This window comes from Oncorhynchus masou, chromosome 9 (assembly GCF_036934945.1).
Source record: "Oncorhynchus masou masou isolate Uvic2021 chromosome 9, UVic_Omas_1.1, whole genome shotgun sequence".
NCBI classification, from domain to species: Eukaryota; Metazoa; Chordata; class Actinopteri; order Salmoniformes; family Salmonidae; genus Oncorhynchus; species Oncorhynchus masou.
In genome coordinates, this window is record NC_088220.1 from 88,471,435 (window position 1) to 88,496,172 (window position 24,738).

Here is a 24,738-nt window from a genome sequence, read left to right on the forward strand (position 1 = left end):
GGGGACAGCAAGGAGTCATCATGTCAGGTAGTCCTGGGGCATGGTCCTAGGGCTCAGGTCCTCCGAGAGAGAGAAAGAGAGAGAGAAGGAGAGAATTAGAGAACGCACACTTAGATTCACACAGGACACCGAATTGGACAGGAGAAGTACTCCAGTTATAACAAACTGACCCCAGCCCCCTGACACAAAAACTACTGCAGCATAAATACTGGAGGCTGAGACAGGATGGGTCAGGAGACACTGTGGCCCCATCCGAGGACACCCCCGGACAGGGCCAAACAGGAAGGATATAACCCCACCCACTTTGCCAAAGCACATCCCCCACACCACTAGTGTAGAAACAGTAGTACTAGTAGTAGCAGTGGTTTTAGTAGTAGTAGAAACAGTAGTACTAGTTGTAGTAGTAGTAGTAGAAGTATGTAGTACTAGTGGTATTAGTAGTATTATTACTAGTGGTAGTAGTAGTAGTAGAAACAGTAGTAGTAGTAATAGTACTAGTGGTATTAGTAGTAGTAGAAATAGTGGTAGTAGTAGTAGTAGTGGTAGTAGTAACAGTAGTAGTAGAAACAGAAGTAGTAGCAGCAGTAGTAGAACCAGTAGTAGTAGCAGCAGTAGTACTACTACTACTAGTAGCAGTTGTAGTAGTAGTAGTGGTGGTAGTAGTAGTTGTTGTAGTAGTAGTTGTAGTAGTAGTATCAGTAGTAGTAGTAATAGTAGTTGTAGTAGTAGTAGCTGTAGTAGTAGTAGTAGTATTAGTGGTAGTAGTAGTAATAGTAGTTGTAGTAGTAGTAGCTGTAGTAGCAGTAGTAGAAACAGTAGTAGTAGCAGCAGTAGTACTACTACTACTAGTAGCAGTTGTAGTAGTAGTAGTGGTAGTAGTAGTAGTTGTTGTAGTAGTAGTTGTAGTAGTAGTATCAGTAGTAGTAGTAGTAATAGTAGTTGTAGTAGTAGTAGCTGTAGTAGTAGTAGTATTAGTAGTTTTAGTGGTAGTAGTAACAGTAGTAGTAGAAACAGTAGTAGTAGCAGCAGTAGTAGAAACAGTAGTAGTAGCAGCAGTAGTACTACTACTACTAGTAGCAGTTGTTGTAGTAGTAGTTGTAGTAGTAGTATCAGTAGTAGTAGTAGTAATAGTAGTTGTAGTAGTAGTAGCTGTAGTAGTAGTAGTAGTATTAGTGGTAGTAGTAGTAATAGTAGTTGTAGTAGTAGTAGCTGTAGTAGCAGTAGTAGAAACAGTAGTAGTAGCAGTAGTAGTACTACTACTACTAGTAGCAGTTGTAGTAGTAGTAGTGGTAGTAGTAGTAGTTGTTGTAGTAGTAGTTGTAGTAGTAGTATCAGTAGTAGTAGTAGTAATAGTAGTTGTAGTAGTAGTAGCTGTAGTAGTAGTAGTATTAGTAGTTTTAGTGGTAGTAGTAACAGTAGTAGTAGAAACAGTAGTAGTAGCAGCAGTAGTAGAAACAGTAGTAGTAGCAGCAGTAGTACTACTACTACTAGTAGCAGTTGTAGTAGTAGTAGTTGTAGTAGTAGTATCAGTAGTAGTAGTAGTAATAGTAGTTGTAGTAGTAGTAGCTGTAGTAGTAGTAGTAGTATTAGTAGTATTAGTGGTAGTAGTAGTAGAAGTAGTAGTGTAGTATTAGTAGTATTTGTAGCAGTAGTAGTAGTAGAAGTAGAATTAGAAGTAGTAGTAGTAGTAGAAGTAGTAGTAGTTGTAGAAGTAATAGTAGCAGTTGTAGTAGTAGTAATAGTAGCAGTTGTAGTAGTAGTAGCTGTAGTAGTAGTAGTATTAGTAGTATTAGTGGTAGTAGTAGTAGAAGTAGTAGTGTTAGTAGCAGTAGTAGTAGTAGAAGTATATATATATATATATATATATCCCATTTAGCAGAATTAGAAGTAGTAGTAGTAGTACCAGTAGTAGTAGTAGTAGTAGTAGTAGTAGTAGTAGTAGTAGTAGTAGTAGTAGTAGTAGTACCAGTAGTAGTAGTAGTAGTAGTAGTAGTAGTAGTAGTAGTATCAGTAGTAGTAGTAGTAGTAGTAGTATCAGTAGTAGTAGTAGTAGTAGTAGTAGTAGTATAGTGTTGTTTTTGTATCGACTACTACTACTAATAATAATAAAAACATTAATATGGCGATACAGGTTAATGGTTTACTGTTATTATATATCATGTATGTGGTAATAATACTTTATTTACAAAGTAGTTTAACGGAACTACAACATTTGTATTTTATAGAAGTGAACTTCTAAAGCTTGTGGTATTTGTATGATTATTTTTATCATAATGATGTGGCCAGTGACAATTTGCTTCTTGAAAGTCCAATATATAGAAGTAGTAGTGTAGTATTAGTAGTAGTGTAGTATTAGTAGTATTTGTAGCAGTAGTAGTAGAAGTAGTAGTGTAGTATTAGTAGTATTTGTAGCAGTAGTAGTAGTAGAAGTAGAATTAGAAGTAGTAGTAGTAGTAGAAGTAGTAGTAGTTGTAGAAGTAATAGTAGCAGTTGTAGTAGTAGTAATAGTAGCAGTTGTAGTAGTAGTAGCTGTAGTAGTAGTAGTATTAGTAGTATTAGTGGTAGTAGTAGTAGAAGTAGTAGTGTTAGTAGCAGTAGTAGTAGTAGAAGTAGAATTAGAAGTAGTAGTAGTAGTACCAGTAGTAGTAGTAGTAGTAGTAGTAGTAGTAGTAGTAGTAGTAGTAGTAGTAGTAGTAGTAGTAGTAGTAGTAGTAGTAGTAGTATCAGTAGTAGTAGTAGTAGTAGTAGTATCAGTAGTAGTAGTAGTAGTAGTAGTAGTAGTATAGTGTTGTTTTTGTATCGACTACTACTACTAATAATAATAAAAACATTAATATGGCGATACAGGTTAATGGTTTACTGTTATTATATATCATGTATGTGGTAATAATACTTTATTTACAAAGTAGTTTAACGGAACTACAACATTTGTATTTTATAGAAGTGAACTTCTAAAGCTTGTGGTATTTGTATGATTATTTTTATCATAATGATGTGGCCAGTGACAATTTGCTTCTTGAAAGTCCAATATATAGAAGTAGTAGTGTAGTATTAGTAGTAGTGTAGTATTAGTAGTATTTGTAGCAGTAGTAGTAGAAGTAGTAGTTTAATTTGCTTCTTGAAAGGCCAATATATAGAAGTAGTAGTGTAGTATTAGTAGTATTTGTAGCAGTAGTAGTAGAAGTAGTAGTTTAATTTGCTTCTTGAAAGGCCAATATATAGAAGTAGTAGTGTAGTATTAGTAGTATTTGTAGCAGTAGTAGTAGAAGTAGTAGTTTAATTTGCTTCTTGAAAGGCCAATATATAGAAGTAGTAGTGTAGTATTAGTAGTAGTGTAGTATTAGTAGTATTTGTAGCAGTAGTAGTAGAAGTAGTAGTTTAATTTGCTTCTTGAAAGTCCAATATATAGAAGTAGTAGTGTAGTATTAGTAGTAGTGTAGTATTAGTAGTATTTGTAGCAGTAGTAGTAGAAGTAGTAGTTTAATTTGCTTCTTGAAAGTCCAATATATAGAAGTAGTAGTGTAGTATTAGTAGTATTTGTAGCAGTAGTAGTAGTAGAAGTAGTAGTTTAATTTGCTTCTTGAAAGTCCAATATATAGAAGTAGTAGTGTAGTATTAGTAGTAGTGTAGTATTAGTAGTATTTGTAGCAGTTGTAGTAGAAGTAGTAGTTTAATTTGCTTCTTGAAAGGCCAATATATAGAAGTAGTAGTGTAGTATTAGTAGTATTTGTAGCAGTAGTAGTAGAAGTAGTAGTTTAATTTGCTTCTTGAAAGGCCAATATATAGAAGTAGTAGTGTAGTATTAGTAGTATTTGTAGCAGTAGTAGTAGAAGTAGTAGTTTAATTTGCTTCTTGAAAGTCCAATATATAGAAGTAGTAGTGTAGTATTAGTAGTATTTGTAGCAGTAGTAGTAGTAGAAGTAGTAGTTTAATTTGCTTCTTGAAAGTCCAATATATAGAAGTAGTAGTGTAGTATTAGTAGTAGTGTAGTATTAGTAGTATTTGTAGCAGTAGTAGTAGTAGAAGTAGTAGTTTAATTTGCTTCTTGAAAGGCCAATATATAGAAGTAGTAGTGTAGTATTAGTAGTAGTGTAGTATTAGTAGTATTTGTAGCAGTAGTAGTAGTAGAAGTAGTAGTTTAATTTGCTTCTTGAAAGTCCAATATATAGAAAGCATGACTGCTGACATGCAACACATTTTGAGAAGTGCGGACAAATGAAACAAATACCTAAAGATAGTTTTTGTTGTGGATTTTCCCTTAAAACGTGTGACTAATTAAAGGCCAATTCCTATCGTAGTATTGTATACCTGTTGATTTCATGGAGGCTGCGAGGAAGAAGAGATTTCGTTGTTTGATGGTAAAGGTTGTTAACGTGCAGGTACCCCTCCTCTTTATCCCCTCATGTCCCCCCTCCTCTCTCTCTTTCTCCCTTCATGTCCCCCCTCCTCTCCCTCTTTCTCCCCTCATGTCCCCCCCTCTCTCTCCCTCTCTCTCTCTCTTTCTCTCTCTCTCTTTCTCTTTCTCTCTCTCAGTATTGAGCTGTTGGGCTGGAACATTCCGCTGCCATGATTTGCTGAGCAATTCGATCCTGGCATGAAGGATGTGTTGAAAAACACAGTGGTAGTGAGAGAGAGGAGAGAGAGAGAGAGAGAGAGAGAGAGAGAGAGAGAGAGAGAGAGAGAGAGAGAAAGACGGGGGGAGTGAACACGGCACGGAGAGCCAGAGTTACTTTGCGGGACGCATTTCGTCGTAACTTCAGATAGTTAAAACTCCACTACTCTGCTTGAGTTGAGACGTCGGCAGTCGCACCTCCGAAACACTCATCCACGGTAGAAAAGTTATTTACCGTTTCTTTTCCTGTTCCCCTGTTCGTTCTGCACTTTGAGCCCGTGTCTAATGGAGGGCCCAGTACGGATTTGCCATCAGAAGAATGAGCTTTTCTGCTAGTTCGCCCGGCTGGTTGCAGGTTTTACCCTCCTGCAAGAGAGGTAAGAACAGGGAAAGGGGGAGAGGGGATCCGCTGCTTACGGGTTTGAGAGTTTCTTGGCTGGAGAGGGTTGCTTTGGGACGAAACGTTTTGTTGGGCTTGTTCGTCTTGTTTAGTGTGTGGAATAAAAGTACAGTATACTGTATTCATTAGACACGTGGGAACATTTAAACATGGTTAAATTCTAATTTGTTAAAAACTAAACACGGTGGCACGAGGTTCCCTGCTCTTTCTCTGTAAAGGGAGAGCGGGGCGCCCCTGCATGAACAGAAAATATTAATCGTTTTCTCAAATATGAAAACATTCTGGGCTAGAGGCTACAGCTTCAAAGTAACAATGTTAGGCTGGCTACACTTGAACTGATGCGAAACGTATGTGAGCGAACGTTATAGTAATATACCTTCTATACACAACACTCGGTTATCATTCATGTCATTGGTAGCCTTGTATCTTATGCCCGTTTATAATAAAACATATTAGAAGTATAATTTAAATCAAATTTACTAGGACGCAGTAAAATTGATTGTAAATTGTTTCCCTGATTGCTAATGAATTTCGCACATTTAGGTGAATGAAAACACTAGTTTGACAGTTATAACCTAAATCATAAGAAAATGTTATGCAGACCATCACACTGCCGTGTAATTTCCAAGTTTCAAAGTAATTACCTGTAGCCGATCGGGAAACTCACTTTGTAGAATCAACATTTTTGTTCAGAGGACTGTTTCAAGAATGTATAGAATTTGTATTTTATACATTTAGTGGGAGGCGTTGGTCTTTTAAAAGTCATTAAAATATATATATTTTTTAACATATAAGAACATGACTACACCAATAGATATGCCTTCAAATGAGTTCCTGAGTAAATAGTTGTAGCTTCTCAAGTGAAGGAAATAAACCCTGCAGGCCAGTTGAAAACAGATGGCCTCCAGGCGCCGTTTTGACTTTGAAAGATAAAAGGAATATATATATATATTTTTTTGAAATGTCAAATATTCCCCTGGTTGACACTCTGCTGTCACAATCATAAAAGGTGAAAATGGATTGAGGCAACAAATCCTTCAGAAATGTTACATATCGATTTGTTCCAGATGCATCCTTTAATGTACTTGTTTTGCTAGAGTACTGTATACAACTGTTACCATTGTCTAGCCACAGAAAACAATGTGCCTGAAAGCTTATTTGAGAAGTTCCCGATTGTCACAGAGTTTTAGTAAGAGTGCTACGATAGTAAGAGTACTACTTTAGTAAGAGTACTACTTTAGTAAGAGTGCTACGATAGTAAGAGTACTACTTTAGTAAGAGTACTACTTTAGTAAGAGTGCTACGATAGTAAGAGTACTACTTTAGTAAGAGTACTACTTTAGTAAGAGTGCTACGATAGTAAGAGTACTACGATAGTAAGAGTGCTACGATAGTAAGAGTACTACTTTAGTAAGAGTGCTACGATAGTAAGAGTACTACTTTAGTAAGAGTACTACTTTACTAAGAGTGCTACGATAGTAAGAGTACTATGATAGTAAGAGTGCTACGATAGTAAGAGTACTACTTTAGTAAGAGTGCTACGATAGTAAGAGTACTACTTTAGTAAGAGTACTACTTTAGTAAGAGTGCTACGATAGTAAGAGTACTACGATAGTAAGAGTGCTACGATAGTTAGAGTACTACTTTAGTAAGAGTGCTACTTTAGTAAGAGTACTACAATAGTAAGAGTACTACTTTAGTAAGAGTACTATGATAGTAAGAGTACTATGATAGTAAGAGTACTACTTTATTTTTGGTGGTTTAAAGTTAAATCAATAGTTTTTTTTGGCAGATTTAGGTTCATAATGCTTAAACTTTTCAATGGAAATAAAATGTTGTTATATATTCTTACTAATGCAACCAAAGTAGATTTGAATTATTTACAGTAATATTACTAATTATATTATATTAATATTAAAAATGGTAGTAATAGTAGGAGAAGTAAGTAGACTTAGAATAATGAGTGATCCTCATAGTATGAATAATTGTACTAGTACCTATTAGTAACAAAATAAGAACTTGTATAGTATTATAACATAGTCTGTGTTCGTACATGGTAGCAGGGGTGCAACTTTGGTTTTAGAAGTGGGGTGGGGGACATTGTATATCTATAAATATCTACAGTTGAAGTCGGAAGTTTACATACACCTTAGCCAAATACCTTTAAACTCAGTTTTTCAAATTCCTGACATTCAATCCAAGTAAAAATTCCCTGTTTTAGGTCAGTTAGGACTTTACCACTTTATTTGAAGAATGTGAAATGTCAGAATCATAGTACAGAGAATGATTTATCTCAGCTTTTATTTCTTTCTATAGGGTCGAGGTCAGGGCTTTGTGATGGCCACTCCAATACCTTGGCTTTGTTGCCGCCCCCATGCTTCACGGTTGGGATGGTGTTCTTTGGGTTGCAAGCCTCCCCTTTATCCTCCAATCATAACGATGGTCATTATGGCCAAAGAGTTCTAATTTTGTTTCATCAGACCAGAGGACATTTCTCCAAAAATACAATCTTTGTCCCCAAGTGCAGTTGCAAACCGTACTCTGGCTTTTTGATGGCAGTTTCAGGTTATGTTGATATAGGACTCGTTTTACTGTGGATATAGATACTTTTGTACCTGTTTCCTCCAGCATCTTCACATGGTCCTTTGCTGTTGTTCTGGGATTGATTTGCACTTTTCGCACCAAAGTATGCTTTTCTCTAGGAGACAGAACGCGTCTCCTTCCTGAGCGTTATGACGGCTGCGTGTTCCCATGGTGTTTATACTTGCATACTATTGTTTGTACAGATGAAGGTGGTACCTTCAGACGTTTGGAAACTGCTCCCAAGGATGAACCAGACTTGTGGTGGTCTACAGTTGTTTTTCTGAGGTCATGGCTGGTTTATTTTGATTGTCCCATGATGTCAAGCAAAGAGGCACTGAGTTTGAAGGTAGGCCTTGAAATACATCCACAGGTACACCTCCAATTGACTCAAATTATGTCAATTAGCCTATCAGAATCTTCTAAAGCCATGACATAATTTTCTTAGAATCTTCCAAGCTGTTTAAAGGCACAGTCAACTTAGTGTATGTACACACACATCCTAAAGGCCCTGTTTGGTATCACATTCCAGTGATAAAACTGTGGGGGACAAAAATGCAATTTCAGCATGTGGGGTTGACAGTGGATGTTGTGCCCCTGCATGGTAGTGCCCCTGCATGGTAGTGCCCCTGCATGGTAGTGCCCCTGCATGGTAGTGCCCCTGCATGGTAGTAACCCCTGCATGGTAGTGCCCCTGCATGGTAGTGCCCCTGCATGGTAGTGCCCCTGCATGGTAGTGCCCCTGCATGGTATTGCCCCTGCATGGTAGTGCCCCTGCATGGTAGTGCCCCTGCATGGTAGTGCCCCTGCATGGTAGTGCCCCTGCATGGTAGCGCCCCTGCATGGTAGTGCCCCTGCATGGTAGCGCCCCTGCATGGTAGTGCCCCTGCATGGTAGTGCCCCTGCATGGTAGCGCCCCTGCATGGTAGTGCCCCTGCATGGTAGTGCCCCTGCATGGTAGTGCCCCTGCATGGTAGTGCCCCTGCATGGTAGCGCCCCTGCATGGTAGCGCCCCTGCATGGTAGTGCCCCTGCATGGTAGTGCCCCTGCATGGTAGTGATCACCACATCTGTTGTCTGTTGTCGTCTGTAGCTTGTAGAAGAAACGGAGATAGAAGAGAGCAGCAGAGTCATCACACAGACAGACAGACAGACAGACAGACAGACTATCTATCGCTGGTGAGATAGAAGTGGGCTGAACAGACTATCTATCACTGGTGAGATAAATTAAACACCAATTAAAGACCATTAAGCAGGTTTCCATCCAACCTTTTTACGTGAGTAAAGAACATGTCGGATAAAAAAACACCTGACGGAAACAGCAAATTTGTTAATTAATTTCAACTTTCCAAATGTCAACAAAACACAATATGCTAGACAAGGTGGGATCTTTATTTTTGTAATTTTTTTATTTATTATTTTACCTGTTTTTTTTTGTGACATCCAATTGGTAGTTTCAGTCTTGTCCCATGGCTGAAACTCTATTATGGACCGATGGAGAGGAGAAGGTCGAGAACCGAAACACGACCCTGCCAGGCCGCACTGCCTCCTGATCCCGATAAATCTGGAACACACATCTGAAAATGCGCATATTGTTTTTAAGCAGATTTTTGAATTTTCACATGATAATCTGTTGCCAATTGAATGGAAACCTAGCTAGAAATATGTATCTAATTGTGATGAATATTTGCAGGTGCAAAACTTGCTATCTTAAACATTTTATAATAAGTATTACACACTACAGATGTAGCATCTTAATTTGACCCAGTTTTTCACAGCAGGAAAATAATCCTGCAGCAACAGGAAATGTGTTATGTATTATATGGATTATAATTAATGGACATTTTTATAAGGGTTGATACATTTTTTTTGGTAAAAATAAACTCTGAAATTTCAAACTTTAGAAGTCTTTTAAAAACCTCAAATATACTAGAAGTTTTACATGTCCTGCATTACAGGAAAATGATCCTGCAAATGAAGATCCTACATCAGTATATATTAGCTGCAGAAACAGCTATTGGAGAAGAGAAGACGTTTATCTAGATGCTGGAGAAGCCAGCCAGGCAGGAATGTCCCTCTCTTCAGATCCTCTGTCTAGCGTCTCCATGTTGCTTTGGGGCTGGAGACACACAGGCACTACTCCGTCATCTGTTGACAACAACACAATAGAAATGAATACAGAGCTGTGATATTTTGTAGGCTAAGTTAAATATGCATTATGCAGAAATCACACCACCATTTCCTGGTTGTTAAATTATAATAGTTTGTCTAATTTCAGTTTTCGTGACAAAACAAACACGTATAGTGTAAAGAATCATTGTACCATTTAAACCACTGTGAAATATATTTTCCAATAACCAAAAATATTGTATTTTCAGCTGTTTGAAGCTGGTGTACAAAACCAAAAGTAAAAGACGCATGTAGAACAGATCTACTACTTCTTAGACTGGCTTTCAATGAGAATGACAGATCTATAACTCACATTTCTATGCGTATTTTGTCAGGTCACCCAAACAGTGACAGCTTTAAGCTTTTTATTTGGGGTCATTTTCATGTGTAAAAGGACCCATGGGAAGTTCATAGGACTATATGAAATTGGGAATCAAATGAAAGGCATTTATAAACCTTAAATAAATAATAAGGCATGTATACATTTTCAACCATTTTCCACTAAAAATTAGGAATAAGAAAAAGGCTTTGATTTCTGGTCAAACAAATATATCAAAACACAGAAATGTTGAAGTAATGAAACCAACTAATCTCAACACTTCAATTTCCTTGTTTTAGATTTTTTTTTAATTCTGCCTTCTGTAACTTTAATAAGAAACATTGTCTTGTAATTCTGTTACCAAGACCCCACATATCTTTAAGATAATGTGTAATTTCTGTCCCTCATGAGGAGGGAGGATAATGACAGTAATTTATGTCCCTCGTGAGGAGGGAGGATAATGACAGTAATGTCTGTCCCTCGTGAGGAGGGAGGATAATGACAGTACTGTCTGTCCCTCGTGAGGAGGGAGGATAATGACAGTAATGTCTGTCCCTCGTGAGGAGGGAGGATAATGACAGTACTGTCTGTCCCTCGTGAGGAGGGAGGATAATGACAGTAATGTCTGTCCCTCGTGAGGAGGGAGGATAATGACAGTACTGTCTGTCCCTCGTGAGGAGGGAGGATAATGACAGTAATGTCTGTCCCTCGTGAGGAGGGAGGATAATGACAGTACTGTCTGTCCCTCGTGAGGAGGGAGGATAATGACAGTAATGTCTGTCCCTCGTGAGGAGGGAGGATAATGACAGTACTGTCTGTCCCTCGTGAGGAGGGAGGATAATGACAGTACTGTCTGTCCCTCGTGAGGAGGGAGGATAATGACAGTAATGTCTGTCCCTCGTGAGGAGGGAGGATAATGACAGTTCACAGAAGGAACAAGGATCTTTTAACCTTTTAATGAGTTAATAAGATTATTTTTTAATGATTTTGTTTTGTTTATGAATTATTAAGTGATTACAACATTACCAAATTGGTAATGGAATTTCTGCAGAACAGCACAGTAGAGTACAGTCAAGGAACAACCTGCAGGAAGGTTGCTCTCCAGGAACAGGGTTGGCCCTGCCTTAGGACATCAACAGCCAACCAAGGGGTTTGTGAACTTGCTACATACAGCATTGCTATATCCGAAATCTGTTGATTACCGATGCACAGTTCTGACTGTCTGTCTGTGAGCTGACATGCCTATCTATGCCCTTCCCATCTCTCTCTCTCCCTCTCCAGCTTGCTTTCTTTGCTGTGGAAGATGCAAGAGTTTGTGTTCTCGAAGTAGGCTACGGCAACTAGTTTCCTCCGTTGCAAAAAAATACAGAATCTTAGGAGTCAAAGGGTCGATTCCGTAAGCTTGACCCCAGGTCATGGGAGTCGAAACTGGGAGTCGACACCCACGAAATACTCAAAGAATATGGCTGCCTAAATATGGTTCCCAATCAGAGACAACGATAATCACCTGACTCTGATTGAGAACCGCCTCAGGCAGCCATAGACTATGCTAGACACCCCACAAAACCCCAAGACAAAAACACACCACAATAACCCATTTCACACCCTGGCCTGACCAAATAAATGAAGACAAACATAATATACTTCAACCAGGGCGTGACAACTGAGCTCTGCTCTGCTCTGCTGTACTACTGTGCATTACTTTGAGTTCCAAACTTTTTGAAACATAAATCTTCTTCCATTCGCAAGAGGTTGAATGTATCTCAGCGGAGAAAGCATCGCAGCGAACGAGACAACGCCCTCTCTGTCTCAGTAGGTGTAGCGTCTCTACAGTGTCTGATGTTCTCTGGTCAGAAAGAGTGTGACGTTGTTTGCCGTTCGTTGAATTCAAGGGAAGCCAGCCTGCATTTGGGCTCCCTTGAAAAAAAACAAAAGATTAAATAATTGCCAATCAGCTTTGGGCTAAACTGAGTGAGCTTAACTGTGAATGGTAACTAGACTAAATCATTATTCAAATGACGGAAATATGACTAAGACTCAATGATATTTTAGTCAAACTGACTAAGACTAGGCTACATAATGTTTTTTTTTAGTAACGCTGCTGTGTCTTACCGATCAGGGACCCGGGATGAAATTCCGTTACAGGGTGTTGATCCACATTACTTAATGTAGTTCAATATGTCACGTTGTCGTATCATAGCTGACACCCCATTCTTTCTGAAGACATCATTGAATTTTCATTTGTAGCAGATATTCATTTTAACATTAATCATTTTTATAATTATAATTTGTTAAAACAGAATTTACCGAAATTCTGTTACCAAATTTTTGCTTCTGGACAGTAAATGCAACGTAAAATAATTTTGTAAAATGTTCAGTGTTATAACTGTATTGTATGGTTTGTTAAACTTTGAAATCAATGGTTTTTGTTTGGCATTTGAAGTAAAACATCTGTTGCAGTGGAATTACCATTTCAGTCTATTTTCCTTGTCTCCTTTCTCTGTCGTACATCGCTCAATATAACCCATCCCCACTATAGAAAATAGTGAGTTGTACACTTTATATTTGTTGTCTTTATGTCTAAAATAGAGTTTCACAGTAACTATATTTCATTTAGTCCTAGATTATTGTCTAATGTTATTATGTCATATTCAGAAAGTCTGAGGAACTAACTAACTAAGATTCTTTGGTGTTGTTATTTTATTACCTGTTAGTTTCCATGTAATGTAATGTCCCCCCCCCTCCTCCCTCCCCATATCATGGTTGTTTCACAGCTCCTAACGTTACATAGGGGCCACTTACAACCAGGAACACTTCTTAGTGGGGGCCAACAGAAAGGGTTGAATGTGTCTCAGGAGGCATGACACGGAGCCAGTGAGAGCACACATGAGCGCTTCCAAATAAAAGTCTTTAAAGTTCAAACAGTCTCTCCGGCCATTGTTTCCTCTACAGGGGACAAGAAGACACTTCCGTTGACTTCCAAAGCTATTCTCTCTGCTCTCCGTTATTAGAAGAGCTCAGATCAGAGACCTGAAGTCTTTGTGTTGTTAGCGACCCGGACGGTCCCCTGCTCGCCTACTGCTGTGCTGCCAGATAACCTTTTAACATGTAGATTATGGACGCACGGGGTATTTGGGGATTTCTGTATATTTGACCGATGTTGTGTATGTATTGTGAGTGTGATTTCATGCTCTGTAGTGTGATATAATGTTCTGCAGTGTGATATAACGTTCTGTATCGTGATATAATGTTGTATATTGTGATATAATGTTCTGTATCGTGATATAATGTTGTATATCGTGATATAGTGTTCTGTAGTGTGATATAATGTTCTGCATCGTGATATAATGTTCTGTATTGTGATATAATGTTGTATATTGTGATATAATGTTCTCTATCGTGATATAGTGTTCTGTAGTGTGATATAATGTTCTGCATCGTGATATAATGTTGTATATTGTGATATAATGTTCTGTATCGTGATATAATGTTGTATATTGTGATATAATGTTCTCTACCGTGATATAATGTTCTGTAGTGTGATATAATGTTGTATATTGTGATATAATGTTCTCTATCGTGATATAGTGTTCTGTAGTGTGATATAATGTTCTGCATCGTGATATAATGTTCTGTAGTGTGATATAATGTTGTGTATTGTGATATAATGCTCTCTATCGTGATATAATGTTCTGTATTGTGATATAAGGATGTATGTGATCAGAAACCGTTGTGTTATTTTTAAAGGCGTGTTTTTCTGTTTGGGTGATTAGTAGAAAAATGAAATAAATCATTAGTGGTACTTATCATACAGATGGAGGTAAACACGGCCGTGTCGTTATAGCAGAATAATGTTTGGCCGATTAGGGCCGGGGATAATGACAAACACATGAGAGAGGTATGTTAAGTGGTCTATTTGAATGTAAGCAGCACGTGTAATGATCCAAACCCCTTCTCCGCTGATGGCTCTGTTGGTCATTCTGACTCCACTGACACAGCAATCTGATTCAATCACTAGTGGACCTCTGGACTGTGGCTGAATGATCTGATTGATTCGTGTTTTAACAAGTGAGGTTGATGCATAATGACAGAGGTTATTTCTGATGATTCACTCTGATGATTAAAGCAGGAGCGAGAGAGAGAGAGAGAGAGATGTAGTGGATGGACGGCTCCTTTGTCCTGGGTGTCTCCCAGGGGTTGGGGTTTAGGGGTAGGGAGGGTTTGGTTGAGGTCAGGTTAGAATAGAACAGAGGAACCTGTCAGAACATCAGAATGATGAAGTGTAGAAAAGGGAAAGGGTTCAGAGGGGAACACTGAGGAGGAATCATTACCTCTACGTGAGGGGAACACTGAGGAGGAATCATTACCTCTATGTGAGGGGAACACTGAGGAGGAATCATTACCTCTATGTGAGGGGAACACTGAGGAGGAATCATTACCTCTATGTGAGGGGAACACTGAGGAGGAATCATTACCTCTATGTGAGGGGAACACTGAGGAGGAATCATTACCTCTATGTGAGGGGAACACCGAGGAGGAATCATTACCTCTATGTGAGGGGAACACTGAGGAGGAATCATTACCTCTATGTGAGGGGAACACTGAGGAGGAATCATTACCTCTATGTGAGGGGAACACTGAGGAGGAATCATTACCTCTATGTGAGGGGAACACTGAGGAGGACTCATTACCTCTATGTGAGGGGAACACTGAGGAGGAATCATTACCTCTATGTGAGGGGAACACTGAGGAGGACTCATTACCTCTACGTGAGGGGAACACTGAGGAGGAATCATTACCTCTATGTGAGGGGAACACTGAGGAGGACTCATTACCTCTATGTGAGGGGAACACTGAGGAGGAATCATTACCTCTATGTGAGGGGAACACTGAGGAGGAATCATTACCTCTATGTGAGGGGAACACTGAGGAGGAATCATTACCTCTATGTGAGGGGAACACTGAGGAGGAATCATTACCTCTATGTGAGGGGAACACTGAGGAGGAATCATTACCTCTATGCGAGGGGAACACTGAGGAGGAATCATTACCTCTATGTGAAGGGAACACTGAGGAGGAATCATTACCTCTATGCGAGGGGAACACTGAGGAGGAATCATTACCTCTATGTGAGGGGAACACTGAGGAGGAATCATTACCTCTATGCGAGGGGAACACTGAGGAGGAATCATTACCTCTATGTGAAGGGAACACTGAGGAGGAATCATTACCTCTATGTGAGGGGAACACTGAGGAGGAATCATTACCTCTATGTGAGGGGAACACTGAGGAGGAATCATTACCTCTATGTGAGGGGAACACTGAGGAGGAATCATTACCTCTATGTGAGGGGAACACTGGGGAGGAATCATTACCTCTATGTGAAGGGAACACTGAGGAGGAATCATTACCTCTATGTGAGTGTGTTTCCACAACCAGAGAGACATAACTAAACATAATATGTTTGAAATGTCTCTATTCTTTTCGAACCTTTGTCAATGTAATGTTTACTGTGCATTCTTTATTGTTTATTTCATTTTTTTTATTATCTATTTCACTTGTCTTGTCAATGTAAACATATATTTCCCATGCCATTAAAACCCCTTGAATTGAGAGAGAGAGAGAGAGAGAGAGAGAGAGAGAGAGAGAGAGAGAGAGGATATGTCATGGTGGCGGAGAGAAAGGGAGAGAGATGATGTGTTCTTTTGGGGAGGTGAGAGAGAGAGAGGGGGGTTGTGTCATGTTGGATTTGAATGGCTGTGTGAAAGAGGGAAAGTGGGTTCTCTGTTATTTTGGGAGTCCTCCTCTCAGCCAGCCCTGGTTCCCGGGGTTCCTCTCTCTCTGCCTGCAGCCGAGATGTTAGCCAGGCAACCAAGGCAATGTCAGCGACAGCTAGTCAGAGGTAGCTAGCTAACCTCATTGGTCTCTGGTCTAGCCAGTAGTGTCTCTAGTCCTGTTGTAGTGGAGCTGAGTAATGTCTCTAGTCCTGTTGTAGTGTCTCTCGGGATAAATAGCTCTGTGGTTGTGTTGTTTATTTGAGTTCTGCTCTGGTCCTCAGTATTGTTGCAGTAACCGATCAGCTGTTGAACCAGACTCTCTCCAAACACTGACTCAGAAAAATAGGAAAAGGACTTCCTGAATTTTGAATTTTCATCGCTCATTCAGATGTTTTTAGGGAACTGCAGTCAAGTCAAGACCCTGGTGAGGACGAACGTTGCAGATGAGCGTCCCTGAGACGGTGTTTGACAGTTGTTGAACAGTTTCATCAGCTATCTGAGTGGCTGGTCTCAGATGATCCCACAGGTGGAGAAGCCAGATGTTGAGGTCCAGGGCTGGCGGGGTCTGCGGCTGTGAGCCCAGATGTTGAGGTCCTGGGCTGGCCGGGTCTGCGGCTGTGAGCCCAGATGTTGAGGTCCTGGGCTGGCGGGGTCTGCGGCTGTGAGCCCAGATGTTGAGGTCCTGGGCTGGCGGGGTCTGCGGCTGTGAACCCAGATGTTGAGGTCCTGGGCTGGCCGGGTCTGCGGCTGTGAGCCCAGATGTTGAGGTCCTGGGCTGGCGGGGTCTGCGGCTGTGAGCCCAGATGTTGAGGTCCTGGGCTGGCGGGGTCTGCGGCTGTGAGCCCAGATGTTGAGGTCCTGGGCTGGCGGGGTCTGCGGCTGTGAGCCCAGATGTTGAGGTCCTGGGCTGGCGGGGTCTGCGGCTGTGAACCCAGATGTTGAGGTCCTGGGCTGGCGGGGTCTGCGGCTGTGAACCCAGATGTTGAGGTCCAGGGCTGGCGGGGTCTGCGGCTTTGAGCCCAGATGTTGAGGTCCTGGGCTGGCGGGGTCTGCGGCTGTGAGCCCAGATGTTGAGGTCCTGGGCTGGCGGGGTCTGCGGCTGTGAACCCAGATGTTGAGGTCCTGGGCTGGCGGGGGCTGCGGCTGTGAGCCCAGATGGACGTCCTGACAAATGATCTACGATGCTCTGAGACACTGTTGTACGTGTGTGTGTGTGTGTCAGGGTTTACATTAGTCGGTAATTGCCGGCTTTTGGCCAATAAAATAGCCTGCTGATGGGGCCTGCTGATAGGGCCTGCTGATAGGGCCTGCTGATGGGGCCTGCTGATAGGGCCTGCTGATAGGGCCTGCTGATGGGGCCTGCTGATAGGGCCTGCTGATGAGGCCTGCTGATGAGGCCTGCTGATAGGGCCTGCTGATAGGGCCTGCTGATAGGGCCTGCTGATGGGGCCTGCTGATAGGGCCTGCTGATGAGGCCTGCTGATAGGGCCTGCTGATAGGGCCTGCTGATAGGGCCTGCTGATAGGGCCTGCTGATGGGGCCTGCTGATGAGGCCTGCTGATAGGGCCTGCTGATAGGGCCTACTGATAGGGCCTGCTGATGAGGCCTGCTGATAGGGCCTGCTGATGAGGCCTGCTGATAGAGCCTGCTGATAGGGCCTGCTGATAGGGCCTGCTGATAGGGCCTACTGCTGGGGCCTGCTGGTAGGGCCTGCTGATGAGGCCTGCTGATGGGGCCTGCTGATGAGGCCTGCTGATGAGGCCTGCTGATAGGGCCTGCTGATAGGTCCTGCTGATGAGGCCTGCTGGTAGGGCCTGCTGATAGGGCCTGCTGATAGGGCCTGCTGATGGGGCCTGCTGATGAGGCCTGCTGATGGGGCCTGCTGATGAGGCCTGCTGATGGGGCCTGCTGATGAGGCCTGCTGATGGGGCCTGCTGATGGGGCCTGCTGATAGGGCCTGCTGATGAGGCCTGCTGATGTGTCAAGCCACTCTTTCCTTTCCCGGGGTAAAAACATACTCAGGTGAGAAAGAAAAGTGTTGTTATTGTATAACATTTTTAAATCAACTTTTTGGGGAAAAAACACAACAGTCCTGTGATCACAGATGAAGAGAGAATGTCCTCAGCTTTCTGTAGGGCTACTTTTTATTTCTCAATTCTTCATTTTGAGCTCAATAGGAATAATTTCGACAACAAGATATTTGATATGGCTTCGAGTTACAGAGTGTGAAATGCATAGGCCTCAATGAGCGTTCGGCTACAACTGGGACATTACATGTCCTGTTAGATTAATACAAGCAGTGGGTATTATCTTCAGTTAGTGTTGTGGGGGTGGTTTGCTGCAGGAGGGACTGGTGCACTTCAATCCCATAGAAAATGTGTTGGCAGAACTGAAAAAGCCTGTGTGAGCAAGGAGGCCTACAAACCTGACTCAGTTACACCAGCTCTGTCAGGAGGAAAACAAACCTGACTCAGTTACACCAGCTCTGTCAGGAGGCCTACAAACCTGACTCAGTTACACCAGCTCTGTCAGGAGGCCTACAAACCTGACTCAGTTACACCAGCTCTGTCAGGAGGCCTACAAACCTGACTCAGTTACACCAGCTCTGTCAGGAGGCCTACAAACCTGACTCAGTTACACCAGCTCTGTCAGGAGGCCTACAAACCTGACTCAGTTACACCAGCTCTGTCAGGAGGCCTACAAACCTGACTCAGTTACACCAGCTCTGTCAGGAGGCCTACAAACCTGACTCAGTTACACCAGCTCTGTCAGGAGGCCTACAAACCTGACTCAGTTACACCAGCTCTGTCAGGAGGCCTACAAACCTGACTCAGTTACACCAGCTCTGTCAGGAGGCCTACAAACCTGACTCAGTTACACCAGCTCTGTCAGCAGGCCTACAAACCTGACTCAGTTACACCAGCTCTGTCAGGAGGCCTACAAACCTGACTCAGTTACACCAGCTCTGTCAGGAGGAATGGGACAAAATTCATCCAACTTATTGTGGGAAGCTTGTGGAAGGATACCCAAAACATTTGACCCAAGTTAAACAATTTAAAGGCAATGCTACCAAATACTAATTGTGTGTATGTAAACTTCTGACCCTCTGGGAATGTGATGAAAGAAATAAAAGCTGAAATAAATAATTCTCTCTACTATTATTCTGACATTTCAAATTCTTATAATAAAGTGGTGATCCTAACTGACCTAAGACAGGGCATTTTTACTAGGATTAAATGTCAGGAATTGTGAAAAACTGAGTTTAAATGTATTTGGCGAAGGTGTATGTAAACTTCCTGACTTCAACTGTAGCTGTGCATATGCTGCACATCCGGACCATGCATGTTTTAGTCATTAGTTACAGGCTGTTTTTAAGGACATTTAAACGTGGGTAATTTGGCCATTATCCGTGGTTTATTCAAGGTGCTGGCTGCTTGGGCCCTACTTGGTTCGGCACCCAATGCATTTAGATGACCGGGAACATTTCGCAAATGTCTGATCAATTAAAAAAAAAATTCCCGGTCACTTGTCCGTCTCCAACTTCCATGAACGGAAACCTTGGAGTGTGTGTGTGTCTGTGTGTCTGTGTGTGTGTGTGTGTGTGTGTGTGTGTGTGTGTGTGTGTGTGTGTGTGTGTGTGTGTGTGTGTGTGTGTGTGTGTGTGTGTACGCAAGCATACGTGTATGCATGCATGGTGTGGTGGGACATCATGGCTGTAGTTTCAGCCCGTGGGTGTGGTGGGACATCATGGCTGTATTTTCAGCCCGTGGGTGTGGTGGGGCATCATGGCTGTAGTTTCAGCCCGTGGGTGTGGTGGGGCATCATGGCTGTAGTTTCAGCCCGTGGGTGTGGTGGGACATCATGGCTGTAGTTTCAGCCCGTGGGTGTGGTGAGACATCATGGCTGTAGTTTCAGCCCGTAGGTGTGGTGGGACATCATGGCTGTAGTTTCAGCCCGTGGGTGTGGTGGGACATCATGGCTGTAGTTTCAGCCCGTGGGTGTGGTGGGACATCATGGCTGTAGTTTCAGCCCGTGGGTGTGGTGGGACATCATGGCCGTAGTTTCAGCCCGTGGGTGTGGTGGGACATCATGGCTGTAGTTTCAGCCCGTGGGTGTGGTGGGACATCATGGCTGTAGTTTCAGCCCGTGGGTGTGGTGGGACATCATGGCTGTAGTTTCAGCCCGTGGGTGTGGTGGGGCATCATGGCTGTAGTTTCAGCCCGTGGGTGTGGTGGGGCATCATGGCTGTAGTTTCAGCCCGTGGGTGTGGTGGGGCATCATGGCTGCAGTACTGTTCCAAACACAGCTGTAGATATCAGGGAAAAACACACACTTCCCCTTTGAGGACCTCAACGGTGGTTTAGTTCCAGCTTTAACTGTTAGTTATTCCTAGTTTCATCAAACACATCTATTTAAATAACGATAACACGGCTGTTTTAAAACACAAATGACGCTTTACAACAAGCTACCAGAAGTAACAAATAGATGTTTACGGTGTAAATATAAAACGCTATTCAGTATGGAGTCGGTGTTGAATGGCCATAATACTGAATGATACTGACATGGCAGATGGATGTAATGTTGTGATGTTTGGCTGCTGCAGGTTATGAGAGAACTTCGGCTGATTGCTCTGAACCACATCAGTGCGAAAGAACAAACAGAGTAAACATTACCCAGTACATTACAACATGACATTATAAAGTACTGTAGTCCTTCCTGACAAAAACAAATCCCATAATGTCCTTGATCTGTGTCTGATGACCCCTGTAGTAGTCTGGTAACCTCTAGGGTCCTCTCTGTCTGATGACCCCTGTAGTAGTCTGGTAACCTCTAGGTCCTCTGTGTCTGATGACCCCTGTAGTAGTCTGGTAACCTCTCGGTCCTCTGTAGTAGTCTGGTAACCTCTAGGTCCTCTGTGTCTGATGACCCCTGTAGTAGTCTGGTAACCTCTCGGTCCTCTGTAGTAGTCTGGTAACCTCTAGGGTCCTCTCTGTCTGATGACCCCTGTAGTAGTCTGGTAACCTCTAGGGTCCTCTGTGTCTGATGACCCCTGTAGTAGTCTGGTAACCTCTAGGTTCTCTGTAGTCACGTTGTCCGTGTTCCAAATGGGACCCTAGTCCTTACATAGTGCACTACTTTTGACCAGGGCCCTACGGAGAGATGGAGACTGGCTTCTATCGGACAGATCTCCTATCTCTGTCTCTGTCTCTGTCTCTCTCTGTCTCTGTCTCTCTCTGTCTCTGTCTCTCTCTCTCTCTCTCTCTCTCTCTCTGTCTCTGTCTCTCTCTCTATCTGTCTCTCTCTGTCTCTGTCTCTGTCTCTCTCTCTCTCTCTCTCTCTCTCTCTCTCTCTCTCTCTCTATCTATCTGTCTCTGTCTCTGTCTCTATCTCTCTCTCTCTCTATCTGTCTCTGTCTCTCTCTCTCTCTGTCTCTCTGTCTCTCTCTATCTGTCTCTCTCTCTGTCTCTGTCTCTCTCTCTCTCTCTCTCTCTCTCTCTCTCTCTCTCTGTCTCGCTCTCTGTCTCTCTCTCTGTCTCTTTGTCTCTCTTTCTTTCTTTCTTTCTTTCTTTCTTTCTTTCTTTCTTTCTTTCTTTCTTTCTTTCTGTCTTTCTTTCTTTTGCTCTCTCGCTCTCTCTTCTCCCACGGAAACAGCAGTGTTCCAGAGTCTTCCAGAATTTAGGAGGGTATTTTTGCATCCTCAGCTTCCCTTCCTGTTTGCAAGATTAATTTATTTTTCTCTTCCTGAAGGTGACCCTCCTAAATTCTCTGGACTGATTGAGTGTGTTGTTACGTTAGTGGGAGCCGGACCCAAGTCCACAGAGTTAACACAGCTCTCATAGCTCTCTCTTTACTGTGTTGATATATAAGTCACATCTGACATGGGTTTCTCTCTGGTTTCTCTCTGGTTTCTATCTGGTTTCTCTCTGGTTTCTATCTGGTTTCTATCTGGTTTCTATCTGGTTTCTATCTGGTTTCTTTCTGGTTTCTATCTGGTTTCTATCTGGTTTCTCTCTGGTTTCTTTCTGGTTTATATCTGGTTTCTCTCTGGTTTCTTTCTGGTTTATATCTGGTTTCTCTCTGGTTTCTATCTGGTTTCTCTCTGGTCTCTCTGGTTTCTATCTGGTTTCTCTCTGGTTTCTATCTGGTTTCTATCCGTTTTCTATCTGGTTTCTCTCTCGGTTTCTCTCTGGTTTCTCTCTCTCTGGTTTCTATCTGGTTTCTCTCTGGTTTCTATCTGGTTTCTGTCTGGTTTCTATCTGGTTTCTCTCTCGGTTTCTCTCTGGTTTCTCTGGTTTCTCTCTTGTCTCTATCTGGTTTCTCTCTGGTTTCTATCTGGTTTCTGTCTGGTTTCTATCTGGTTTATCTCTGGTTTCTATCTGGTTTCTCTGGTTTCTATCTGGTTTCTATCTGGTTTCTATCTGGTTTCTCTCTGGTTTCTTTCTGGTTTCTATCTGATTTATATCTGGTTTCTCTCTGGTTTCTTTCTGGTTTCTATCTGGTTTCTCTCTGGGGTTCTCTATAGTTTCTCTCTGGGTTCTCTCTGGTTTATATCTGGTTTCTCTCTGGTTTCTCTCTGGTTTCTCTGGTTTCTATCTGGTTTCTCTGGTTTCCAGCTGGTTTCTATCTGGTTTCTCTGGTTTCTATCTGGTTTCTCTGGTTTCTCTCAGGTTTCTATCTGGTTTCTCTCTGGTTTCTATCTGGTTTCTCTCTGGCTTCTCTCTGGTTTCTATCTGGTTTCTCTCTGGTTTCTATCTGGTTTCTCTCTGGCTTCTCTCTGGTTTCTATCTGGTTTCTCTCTGGTTTCTCTCTGGTTTCTATCTGGTTTCTCTCTGGTTTCTATCTGGTTTCTCTCTGGTTTCTATCTGGTTTCTCTCTGGCTTCTCTCTGGTTTCTATCTGGTTTCTCTGGTTACTATCTGGTTTCTCTGGCTTCTATCTGGTTTCTCTCTGGTTTATATCTGGTTTCTCTATGGTTTCTCTCAAGATTCTATCTGGTTTCTATCTGGTTTCTCAGGGTTTCTCTCTGGTTTCTCTCTGGTTTCTATCTGGTTTCTCTTCTGGTTTCTCTGGTTTCTCTCTTGGTTTCTCTCTGTGCCCCAATGTGTGGCTTTTTCCTGTGTGGAGGAGAGAGAGAGAATACAGCAATACTATATTAAGGCAGAACTAGTGGCTGGCAACTCCCCTCGGGCTGACAAACAGAACAGGCCACTTGTGAAGGGCTGCTCTGTGCTGCTGAGTGTGACTGAGGGAGGGAGGGACGTGGTGTGGTGTGGGCTACCGCTGCAACTCTTGTTGCTTCCATCCCTGGCCTGGGCCTGCCTGTAGCTGGGCTTTGACTATGCTGGGGCTGGGGCTGTGGTTGTGGGTGCCATTTTAGGCCAGGGCTAAAAAGAGGAGATGTGGCCCCCTCCACTCTGCTGCTCCTTGAGGGAGAGATTCAACCCATTGAAACGTAAACTCACTGTTTATCAAGACAGACGGTACACACAGTCAACAGGAATAGGGGAAGTAGAATTAACTGGTTTGGTTTAGTTTGGTTTGGTTTAGTTTGGTTTAGCTTTGTTTGGTGTGGTTTGGTTTGGTTTGGTTTAGTAGAGTGTGGTTTTGTTTGTGTCAGTTGATCTACCATTAAAATACAACCACCTTATTTTAGACTAAAATAATGTTTAAAATTCAACCACCTTACTTTAAACTAATACGATATTTAAAATACAACCAGACTAGACTAATGTGATAGGATATTTAGAGAACAAATTCAGCACCTCCTTCTTGACAGATACAATCAGTGATCAATTTCACGGTAACGGAATGCATGCCAAACAAAAACCATTGATTTCAAAGTTTAACAAACAACTCTATCTACAAGGAGTACTTTTAACACATTTACAATGAACATTTCACACAACATTTCACACTGAACATTTCACACTGAACATTTTACAAAAAATACACATTTACTGGAACTGTGCAGATGAAAAGTTTGGTCTCAGTTTTTTATGTTTCTACAGTACAGTAGAGTACAGTAGAGTACTGTAGGGTACAGTAGAGGAGAGTAAAGTAGAGTACATTACAGTAGAGTACAGTAGAGTAGAGCTCGGTAGAGTATGGTAGACTACAGTGGAGTACAGTAGAGCTCAGTAGAGTGCAGTAGAGTACAATACAGTAGAGGACAGTAGAATAGAGCACAGTAGAGTAGAGTAGAGCTCGGTAGAGTACAGTAGAGCTCAGTAGAGTACAGTACAGTAGAGTATAGTAGATTACAGTACAGCAGAGTACAGTAGAGTAGAGTGCAGTAGAGCACAGAAGAGTACAGTAGAGTAGAGCTTGGTAGAGTTTGGTAGCCTACAGTAGAGTACAGTAGAGCTCAGTAGAGTACAATAGAGCTCGGTAGAGTACAGTACAGTAGAGTACAGTAGAGTAGAGTACAGTAGAGCTCAGTAGAGTACAGTACAGTAGAGTACAGTACAGTAGAGTACTGTGGAGTACAGTAGAGTAGAGTACAGTGCAGTAGAATACAGTAGAGTAGATTACAGTACAGTAGAGTACAGTAGAGCACTGTACATTAGAGCTCAGTAGAGTACAATAGAGCTCGGTAGAGTACAGTACAGTAGAGTACAGTAGAGTAGAGTACAGTAGAGCTCAGTAGAGTACAATAGAGCTCGGTAGAGTACAGTACAGTAGAGTACAGTAGAGTAGAGTACAGTAGAGCTCAGTAGAGTACAGTAGAGCTCAGTAGAGTACAGTACAGTAGAGTACAGTACAGTAGAGTACTGTGGAGTACAGTAGAGTAGAGTACAGTGCAGTAGAGTACAGTAGAGTGGATTACAGTACAGTAGAGTACAGTAGAGCTCAGTAAAGTACAGTAGAGCTCAGTAGAGCACA

At 42.1% G+C, this 24,738-nt stretch overlaps 1 protein-coding gene across 1 annotated transcript in view; it reads left to right on the forward strand.

The window, feature by feature from the left end:
• Positions 1-4,657: 4,657 nt before the first annotated feature.
• The window catches only part of cdon (cell adhesion associated, oncogene regulated), a 151,114-nt gene continuing 131,033 nt past the window's right edge, over positions 4,658-24,738 (forward strand). Inside the window, 1 exon segment of the mRNA XM_064975394.1 lies at positions 4,658-4,989. The gene's annotated coding sequence lies outside the window, so the exon portion shown is untranslated.